Genomic DNA, 10,814 nt, shown 5'->3' with positions numbered 1-10,814 from the left:
GGTGAACATTGAAGTTAGTGATGTGAAGGGCAATATCCCTAACCCAGCACATCGTCTCCCCCATGATCATCATGAAGACAGTGCGATGATACAGTTGCATGTCACGAACAACTGTCAAAAGTCGAAAGTCTCTAATTCCAGGCTGGCGGTTCTTCATGGCTTACACATTCAATAGCAGGAAACAACAAGCTCGAATCCAAGAGGGATCTATATCCATGGACAGAACCCTATTCAGAAAAGGCTCTAATGGAAGACCTTGATCTGTGTTTAGGCCGTCATGAAGGTAAACAGGACACAGGGCCACAATCCCGGCTAGATCATACCTAGGGCCTGGGGGCAAAGCCGAAGTCTCATCTTGTTCAGGGTGATGACCCATCACGGCACACATTTCCTCATAGGTCGGAGTTACTTCAGAGTCTTCAAACCGGAAAACCATGGTGTTAGGATTGAAATGTGCGACAAGCCAAGACAAGAAACCATGGTCGGGTTTTAGGTCTTTGAAATATTTCAACCAGGCGAGTTGGTTCATAGGGCGAATCTGCCATAGGTCGTCAGGAACGGATTGGATGAAGGATGAAACTTGGTTTCTGAAAGCCAAGGAAAAGGATTACCTAAGAAACGGAGTTCTTTTGAGTGCTGGAAGTGAAGAAGACACAGAGCGAATCCTCCATTTATAGGCGTGCAAAGGGTCTAATGAACGAAACACCATCGTTATTTGACTTGATGTTTACTGCCCATGGTGGTTGGAGGAGCATTTATGCATAGATCGCTCCGGTGGTTGGACATTTAAGCCTGCATTAATAAGAAGGACAGCTTGTACAATAAGGAGGTTGAGCCTTTATGATCGCATTAACCGAGAAAGGGTGGTTGAGCCATTACGTTTGCATTAACCAAGTGGGTGGCCCTGTCTAAGTGCTACGATCCACTTCTGTTTCTGATTGATTTTGTCGTGTTTCATTTTAAGTTACTTATTCTGTTTTTTTATTTCATTTCATTTCATTTATTCATTTACAATAAATTAGTTCATTGATTACTAATAAGATGGACCACTCTTGTGAATAGGTGGGACACCGCTATTTTGTGTTTTTTGTGTTGGTATTTTGTTTATGCAGGAATCAGATTTCACAAATTGAAAGAAATAAACATGTAAATGATACTGTAATAAAAACAAAAGTACTGTAAAAAGTGTAAATAATATTATAAAATTAATAAAACTGTACATTAATCCTACAAACTACAAAATGTTCAAAAAGTGGCTAAAACACGGAAGCAGCGCTACCGACGCCTCCGGCTCGGACCAGCAGCTGCCTGAGGGGGTGGAGACGGTGGTGCGTTGTCGGAAGAGGAACCATCATCGTCCTCCTCGAAGAAGTCCAACGGAATCCCCTCCACCTCTAGCCTCGTCCGGAGCCGATCCACCTCCATCTGGAGTCGGGCCACAGCGCCGGACTGGCGAGACTGGTGCCTCTGCAATCTCCCAATCTCCAGATCCTGTGAAAGTGGAAATATGTAAGAAGAGTTTACAAAGAAGAAGAAGTAGAAAGGTAAGAGTGTATAAGATTCATACCCTCTCATGGCGCTCGGAGTAAAGCCAGGCGATGAAAGACCGAGTGAACCCGAACCTCTGGCACAGCTCCTGATATCTCTGAGCTGGCACCTGCAAGCACAGAAAAACATTCATTAAAGAATTATTCGGGTAAGATGTTCTTAACTTTGTAAATTCAGTTTATTACTCACGTGTGTGGCATGCTCAGGATCCAGCTGCAGTCGTGGAGGAGCCTGCCTGAGGTCAGCCGGAATGATGATAGCTGACCCCAGGCCCAGACTAGGATCCAGTACCACCTCCATGCCAGGTGGGAATGGGACATCACCCAGTACAGCTCCTACTGGTCCAGCCGGAGCAGCCGCCGCCGCCGCCTCAGCCTCAGCCTCCGCTCTGTAGTGGGCCGCTGTCCTATGCTTCTTCCTCTCCTGCAACAAGTCACAGAGGAAGATACTTAGTCACTTGGTTAAACAGTTGAAGAAAAATGGGTAAGATTGAAAATAAGAGAATCACTTGGGTGTACTCCAGAACCTCAGGCAACCGGGCCTGCAGACGGGTGGAGAAGTAGGTAGCATAATCGCCAGCTGACAGAAAGCTATCAGCGGCAGAACCCTCATACTCCTCCTCTCGGTCCTCTGCAGTCATGCCCTCCAGCAAGCACATATGGCGAGAAGGAGCATGGGGCACTCGCCGCTGTGCCGGAGCCACCTGGATATCATAAACTCGCTCCCCCAGGAAATATCGGTCAACCCAGTACCCCCGCAGCAGGAGTCTAGACCAGGTATAGAGCTCAGCCACCATACGAGCGGGATAGGTCCTCCAGGCCTCTCCCTCCCAGGGAGTCAAAAGCAGCTGCAAAACAGAAGAATCAGTAATTGTACAGTGGAGAAAGAAAAAAGAAAGATATGTTGTTCAGAGGATTCTTGTACTTACATCGGATAAAGCTCTGTCGTTGAGGAAGCACCTCCAGTAGTGGGGATCCTCGGTACTGGCAAAGGTATGATGGCAGTGTGCCAAATACCGAGGGATCCGCCGGGAGTGAGCCGGAGTGTCACCACTCAGACCGCCTGGGTAGATGCGGTACTCGTAGGCCCACACCTGCAATAAAGATCACAGTGATTTCAGTATACAGTTGAACAGTAAAGTAATAATAATAAAGGAAGAAGGTGAAGAGAAATAAGAGTTTTACCTCTAATGGCTGGATGAACTGCCAGTTCGACTCACTGCTACCACGGGTCCATACATCAAGACCGTGGTAGAGATGAGCCAAAGCAAGAGTGGCCCAGTCGGAGCTGACCCGACTCAAATCCCTCAAGCATACTAGCACCGCCGGGTCTCCCTTATTCTGGGAGGTGCATAGCAGCTGAGAGGAAATGATGTAGAAGAGAAAGGACTGGGCGGCCTGGTCCCTCTCCTCCCGAGTATAAGCTGGGGCAGTAGGCCGAGCATCAGCAGGAAGCTCTCTCCATGCGGCCAGCCTCGTACGGATCGGCTCGGCCCAGAAGTGGTATACGACCTCATGTGATACGCATCCCTGCGCGGTGTACCTAGTCTAGGTGGTCACACCGAGCAGAGAGCGGACCAACTGAGCTCCAAGAGTAGCGGTCTGGTACCGAGCGTCCAGAGGAGCGACCGGACCATCAAACCGGAGACCGATAATAGCAGCGTAGTCGATCGGTGTCAGAGTCATCTCCCCGAATCCGAAGACAAAAGTGTGGGTGCAGTCGTTCCACCGCTCCATCAGCGCGTAGCGCATAGTGGGTGGAAAACGAGGCTGTGTACGGCGGAGCCCTGCAGCATAGTCGCCGAAGCCGGCAGCAACGACCCGAGCGCGCATAGGAGGGTCCAACAGATCCCAGAAAGCATAAGCGTCAGTGGAAGATCCGCCAGCGCGGGCCTTGCCCAGATCAACCTGTGTAAGAAAAATTTCAATTTAAATAAGCATTAGACTGACAATTATTTATTTTTGTTTCATGGCAGGAAAAATAAAAATTCAAGTCTCGGGCCAAACCATAGCTGCGTCACACATCTACACAGCTGCATCACGCGTCTACACAGCTGCGTCACGCAGCTTGCCCAAGTTGTACCCTGAAGAATAGCTGCATTGCGCACCTCAGCAGTTGCGTCACGCACCTCAACAGCTGCGCCACGCAACTGTTCAAAATATTGAGTCATAAGAACAGATGCGCCACGCATCTCAACAGCTACGCCACGCATCTCAACAGCTGCGCCACGCAACTGTCCAAGGCCTTGCCTCGCTGATGAACAGCCGCGTCACGGAACTGTTCTTCCACAGAACAGTTGCGTGACGCAACTGTCGAAGGTACACAGAACCTAACTTATGTTCAATTTCTATGTCTATTGTGTTATTTCTATGCATTTTCAGGGCAAAATTACGTCGCATGGAAGGTAACAACAACTCACAATCAACAAATCAAGCATTTAACGCATACAAGGGCAATTTTTCCTAAATTCAAAAAGGCTAGGGTTCCATGGTGCTTGGAACAGTTGTGTCACGCAACTGTTCATTTAGAACAGCTGTGTCACGCAACTGTTCATGCAGGAATAGTTGCGTCACGCAACTCCTTCCTGCGTGGCGCAACTGTTGACGCACATACAGACAACAATTTTCACAAAATCATCAACAACACACAATTGAAAGTAAGAAATTCGAAAAAAATTACTTAACTCAGTCTAAAAGCAGCGCATCTGGCTAGTCTCGTAGCGAACCGGAAACTCAGTGCCCGGCAACGGAAGAAGCTGCAGTGGTCGCGTCCCGGAAGTCAGCGGATTACGGCTGACCGGCACCGGCTCGCCCTCGAAGGTCAGGATATCCGGGATCGCCCCCAACGTGTTCATCTCCGGTGTGTAGGCGGAGGAAGGAATCTCGGGGAGTTGAGACATTGTCTTTGGTTGAAAGTTCAGAGAATTCTCAGATAGCTTAGGATTTCAGATAAGTGAAAATGAAATGATTAGAAGAAACTTACTTATAGTAAGCATTGGGCCCAAGCCCATCTCTCCAAGCCCAAAAGAGGGAGGGGCCCATTAACCTTCTCAAGCCCATAAGGCCCGCACGGCCCATTTAAAGCCTGTAATAACCCGTTCAAGCAATTTGACGTCGGTATGCGGTTCATACACTTCAGTAATTTTGTCTACTCATCGCACGAGGGGCAGGAGCATCAAATTGCCCAGATTACCCTCAGGTAAATTCTCTTTTAAACACTGCATCAGGAAGGGTATACCTGAAAATTCAGGCCCAAAATTTTTCTGGCCTAAAATTTTTGCTAAATTTTTGCAAAACTATTAAACCAAATTTTGACAATAAACATTGAAAGATATGCCTAAAAAGCTAATATTTTTTGTCCTAGGTCGGAATTCCGGACTGGGGGCAAAAATATAATCGTTTGCCCCTGATGCAAATTTTCAAAATTTATAATTAATGCATGGGGGCATGTGATGTCCCGATATTTTTCTAACAAAAGGCAAGGTCTGTTTGTACACAGATATTGCTCTTTTTCTCTTGAATAATTTTTCAGGCCAACCAGTGATGGTTTTTCAAAGCCAATAGGTCCCACTGAGCAATGATGGTGTATTACGAAGCTATTCAGATCATTTTTCTCGATTAGTGATGGTGCATTGCGAAGCTGATCCAGTCAATTCTCCTACTGATTAGTGTTGGTGTATTGCGAAGCTGATCAAGACAATTTCAACCACCGAACAGTGATGGTGTATTACGAAGCTGTTTGGATGCTCTTCCCGGTCAGTGATGGTGGATTGCGAAGTTGACCAGGGCACTTAAAACGCTTCGAGCCGATCAAACCGAGCCTCGAAGGTATTTTCATATCTAATCAGACCAAATTTTGGAAGTTGTTACCGATCCGACTGGAGCCGACGAAAGCCGATCAAACCGAGCTGAGTAGGTGGCCAGATGATCAAGTCAACTCAACATCTTTCAAAGCCAATCAAACCGAGCTTTGAGGATGATTGCCAGATTGAAGGCGCGTCAATGGACCACTTTAACATTAATCGTTTATACAATTAATGATAAAGTGGGGGGCAAACTGTTGACGCGTGTTTTTATGCCCCCGCCTAACCCGATGAGGATATAAGGATGCGAAATAAGGAATCAGGGTCAACCAGAAGCCTTTAAACCAAAAATTGATTCAAACCGGTTCAAGGAGTCTGACCTGTGCTAGGGTTGCATCACGCAGCTATAAGTTGCGTGACTGCACTAGTAGTTGCGTCACGCAACTCTAACCAGGATGACATCACTTGGACAAAGCCCGTGTAACTGTTTTTGCTTTTTGTGTGGCTACGCGGCAATTGTACGAAAAGTGAGCTGCGTCACGCAGCTCTCGGGTTCGTCACGCAACTGTTAGCTGCGTCACGCAGCTCTGTTCTATTGCCCTACCCATATAAATACAACATATTTATACTTTTAACGGGACTTTTGAAAAAACGGAGAGCGATTCTTTAAGAAACAAAAAGAGCATTTGCGGCTAGGGTTTCTACAAGAACTCTTTTGAGTCATCTTGAAGAAAAACGAAGCATTAGAGATTAAATAGGTTGAAAACAAAATCACAAAAAAGAAGAGAAAAGAGAGAAAAAGAAAAGAAAAAGGAGTTTTTGGTTAAAACTTTGCAAAAGGGCTTCCTGTGATCCTGAAACAACGTTCTTAAGACATCCAAAACTCGTGCAATCCTCAAATCTGAGGGTTAGGTAATCATCTAAACCCTCCTTGTTATTTTTAGTTGTTAATCATCTAAACTCGGCTGCCGAAACAATCCGATTTCGCCTATAAATAGTGGCCCCGGCACTCCGTTTTCCTCACTCAGTCTGTGTTGACAGACGCTCCTTCTCCCCTACGCTCCTTGCGATTCTTTACTGCTTTTCTGCATTTTAATTTAGATTGAATTGCTTTCTTATTTTGTTAATTGGTCACTAAAATTGAACTAATTAATATTCCCCTAACGAGGAGCTTAATCTGGAGTTAAGAAGTGGTCGTCGATTAAAACAGGTACATAAACTAAACTCTGCCTTTTTTAATTTTAGCACTTCATGCATGCTTCTCTCCTACTCCTAATAATTCTACAACTGCATAAATGCATTCATGTCATCTTTAGGCAAATAAACTGCCTCCATTAAAAGATTTTAAGCTAAATGCCCGATTAATTAATAATCATTGTATTAAAGCCTAAATCCGACAATATTGGCTAAAGCCTAGTTAATCAATAACTACGGTTAATTGCCTCAATTAATTAAGTTCAGGCTAAGATACCCGGTTAATCAATAATCGTGGTATCCATGCCAAAATCCGACAATATTGGCTTAGAATACCTAGTTAATTAATAACTACGGTTAATTGCCTTTATTTCGAACAGTCCGGCTTAAGTCCAATTAATCAATAATTGTGGCTAAAAAGCCTTAATCAATCACGTTTTGGCAACAAATTGCCTACAATAAAATCAATCATTTTGGCAATCAAATTGCCTAAATCACTCTTTTTGGCTAAAAGCCTTAAAATCAATCATTTTGGCGACAATCGCCTAAAACCAATCATTTTGGCAATCAAATTGCCTAAATCACTCTTTTTGGCTAAAAGCCTTAAAATCAATCATTTTGGCGACAATCGCCTAAAATCAATCATTTTGGCAATCAAATTGCCTAAATCACTCTTTTTGGCTAAAAGCCTTAAAATCAACCTTTTTTGGCAACAATTGCCTAAATCAAATCTTTTGGCTAAAAGCCTTAAATCCACATTTTCGGCAGCACATGCCTAAAAATCAATCAATTCTTTGGCAAAATGCCTAAACAAAAATGCACAAAGCATACATACACTCATGCATTAAGCATACCTATTTAAAGCCCTTCAAATAAGGCCTATCGAACTACGTCGACTTTGATCTTCCATTCAAACGGAAGTACGTAGGCACGTTTGGGATTTAACCCAGAGCGGCAAGTCAAAATCACATTTCATTGGTCTAAATCACATTAATTACCCTGCAAAGCATTCATTCATTGGTTAGTTTATCAGCATGACATAGTCTCGGGATCCACCTCGAGTTCGTAGACCATGCCTTAACATTGGGTTAATTAATCTAGCATTTAGGTTAATTAAAATTGGAGTCACTTAGGGTTTTTCCTAGTTTACCCTAAAATAATTAAACAAGGTGGCGACTCATACATTTACGTGCATTTCTGCCCTTAGTCACATGCATTCATATGCCATGATATTTGGGGGAGGGGTTCACAAAAGGGTAGTTTGAAAGGTAGTCACGGACCAGAGCAGCTGCGTCACGCAGCTACTACCTGCGTGATGCAACTGTTCATGTCCAAAAGAAGTTGACTTTGTCCGGACCACCTGCGTGACGGAACTGTTCGTGATCAATAAGTTTATTTTGTTTATGTTTCGCTATTTAATATTATGTTTTAAATAAGTGATTGATGAATCTGGGAATTTTGATAAAGTCACGAATAGATGCGTTACGCAACTAGGAGTTCCATCACGCAACTATTCTTCATAGAACAGCTACGTGACGCAACTGTTCTAGGGTTCCAGAATAGTTTTTTTTTTAATCTAATTTCGTGTAATTAAATAAAAGTTTTATTTTAATTCAAGAAATAATCAATAATGGGCAGATTATGATTAATCATATCAAATAGGTTAGTATTTTATTATGCATGTTTATAGGATTTTAGGGTTTATTATGTTTTAATTAAGTAGAATATATTGCAAATTCGGTTTGTGGCCCGCCTTTAACCATAAGGCAAGAGCGGGTTTTTTAATTATTTTTGCTATGGGTGGATGATTGATGTGATTATGAATGCAATGAATGGATCTATTTGGGACGATTAATTAATTTTCTATATAGGAACTCGGTTCGATTTATTCGGGTTGGGTTTAATTAAATAAATTGGCTTTTCTAAAATAAAATAAATTAGAAATTGTAGGTTAAAAAGAGGCCAATTTTCTCGGCGTCGGCTTTCAATGGGCCGACGTACCCAATTCCCTTACCTAGAATCGTACTTGGTACGCCTGACCAGTTTTTCAAATAATTGGCTTTGAATAAAAATTGGGTTTTAAATGAAGTCACTTTTTATAAAATAAAATTGGAAAACGGTCCCATTGCCGAAATAATGGGTGGCGACTCAAGAGTTTTATAAGACCGATTTATCGGCACCGCGTTCCAAAAAGGTTTTGTCACCATTTATTAAATAAAAATCACATTTCCACATTCAAATAAAAGCAAAAGTTTTCTGTGGTCCTTCCGGGGTTGGGATCTCTAAGCAAAAACAAGACTGGACCTCAAATTCATTTTGAATAATATAATGCAATCACTTATAGCGAATTTATACCCGAAAGAAAAGGGAGATATAAGGGGGTTGCAATTCCTTTGTATCTTCACATTTCTCGCATTATCTGAAAGTAAGTGAGAGATTATAAAATTTGTAACAAAATAAAATGAGATCCTGCTTGGGACCTTATGTTCCAAGGCAAAAAGTAAGGACACAAAAACAAAAAAATAATAATAGAAAGTATCCCGCTTGGAAATTCTTTCATTTCAAGGCAAAAGTTTGGGACTTGAGAGAAAATAGCCGACTGTAAATTCCAAAAATGGATGGTCGATGACAGATAATGCCAGAAATGTTTAAATACAAAATAAGTTATTGCCATGTTATTCACACCGAATTTTGGATCCAGTCGTTGAAATCGAGATCTTATTTCCATACCGGTCATTAGCACATTAGAACTGCATTTCTCATTCTATGTGTTGTTATTTCTCATGCATACATGCAGGACCCATTTTAACTCAGGTGTTTATATCTATCAGTCAAAATTGATCCTTCCCGGGAAATCACCTCGAGAGCTTGGCAACGACGCCCTGGTCAACGTTTGGTCAGAGTGTCCCCAATCCCCGAGCCTACTCCAGTTAGTCCTGTGATTCACTCAAGTTTGTCAGTTTTAGATTCAGATTTGGTAGAGATGGTTGATAATACTCCGAATGAGATCGGGTTTTCCCCAGCCCAGATAAAGACTATCACTGAAATTATCGCTGCTGCCCTTGCTCAAGATAGAGCCCAGAATCAGGTTCCACCCACTTCAAGCTATCAGCATATAGTGGATGAAAAAGAGTCTCCGGAACCCACCTTGGGTCATCAAGCATCTGCTGGTAATGCTGTCCCAGTCGAAAACGATCTGAGTAAGTAATTTGCTGAACTGAAAGATAAGTTCGAGGCCGAACTGAAAGATAAGTTTGAGAAGATGGTTATTGCAAAAGACAAAGAACCTGTTACTAATTTCCATGTAACAGAATATGTTCTGAGTCCCACAAATTCTACATCCTTCAAGACTTTCAAGCACACCATATTTGAAGGAGACAATGACCCACGGTCCCATCTGTCTGAGTTCCTTCGGGTTTCGCAAATGAACCGATATAATGAAGAGGACGTGCTGCGGGCATTCCCTCAAACACTGCATAAAAGCTACCGAAGATGGTATGACAATCTGGAGATGGAAGTACAAAGGAACTGGGTCAAACTTCAAACTTCTTTCCTTAAGCATTTCAAGACAGATGAGAGCGATGAGTTCGGCCTTAGAGACTTGGAGAGTTTGAGACAGGAAAAAGATGAAAGTTTCTCAGATTATTACCGAAGATGGAGAACCAAATTATTCATGGTCCAGACAAGGTCGAAGGACCAAGAATTAATCAGAATTTTCAGTAGAAGCTTGTTACCCTTCTTCAAAGAGAGAATGTTGACCTAACCTCTCACTGATTTTGTTCTAGATCAAAGGGCTGGTTTGAACATGGAGGAGCTGTATAAGGAGGAGAAGAAGAAGAGTCGAGGGTTTGGCAACTATCGGACCTCCTACAATGACAGAAATACTGGAACCAGCAACCCGAACCAGTCAGGAAGTAGCAACACGGTGGGGGCTGTCAATAAAAGAGTGAGAAGAGAGTTCACCGATCTGGGCAGACCTTTAAGTACGGTCATGAGATCCTGTATTAAGAACGGAGTACTTTCAAAGCTGCCAATTAATCTAGCTAAACCTGTTCTTGGAAGGTTTATGGATCGGAACTGTGATTACCATCAGTGTAAGGGGCATTCAACTGATGATTGCTTCAAGCTAAGGCACGACATTCAAGATTTGATAGACAGCGGAAAAATTACCAAGCCTTCCGAGAAGAACAAGCCAAGCACAAAGAATAATCCACTGCCCCAGTACCAGTACAATTATCCACCCCACAAGTCCCAGTCAGGTGGATCAGTC

This window comes from Jatropha curcas, chromosome 3 (assembly GCF_041381405.1).
Source record: "Jatropha curcas cultivar XTBG-Jc1 chromosome 3, XTBG_Jcur_1.0, whole genome shotgun sequence".
NCBI lineage: Eukaryota > Viridiplantae > Streptophyta > Magnoliopsida > Malpighiales > Euphorbiaceae > Jatropha > Jatropha curcas.
This window is presented reverse-complemented; position numbering follows the sequence as displayed.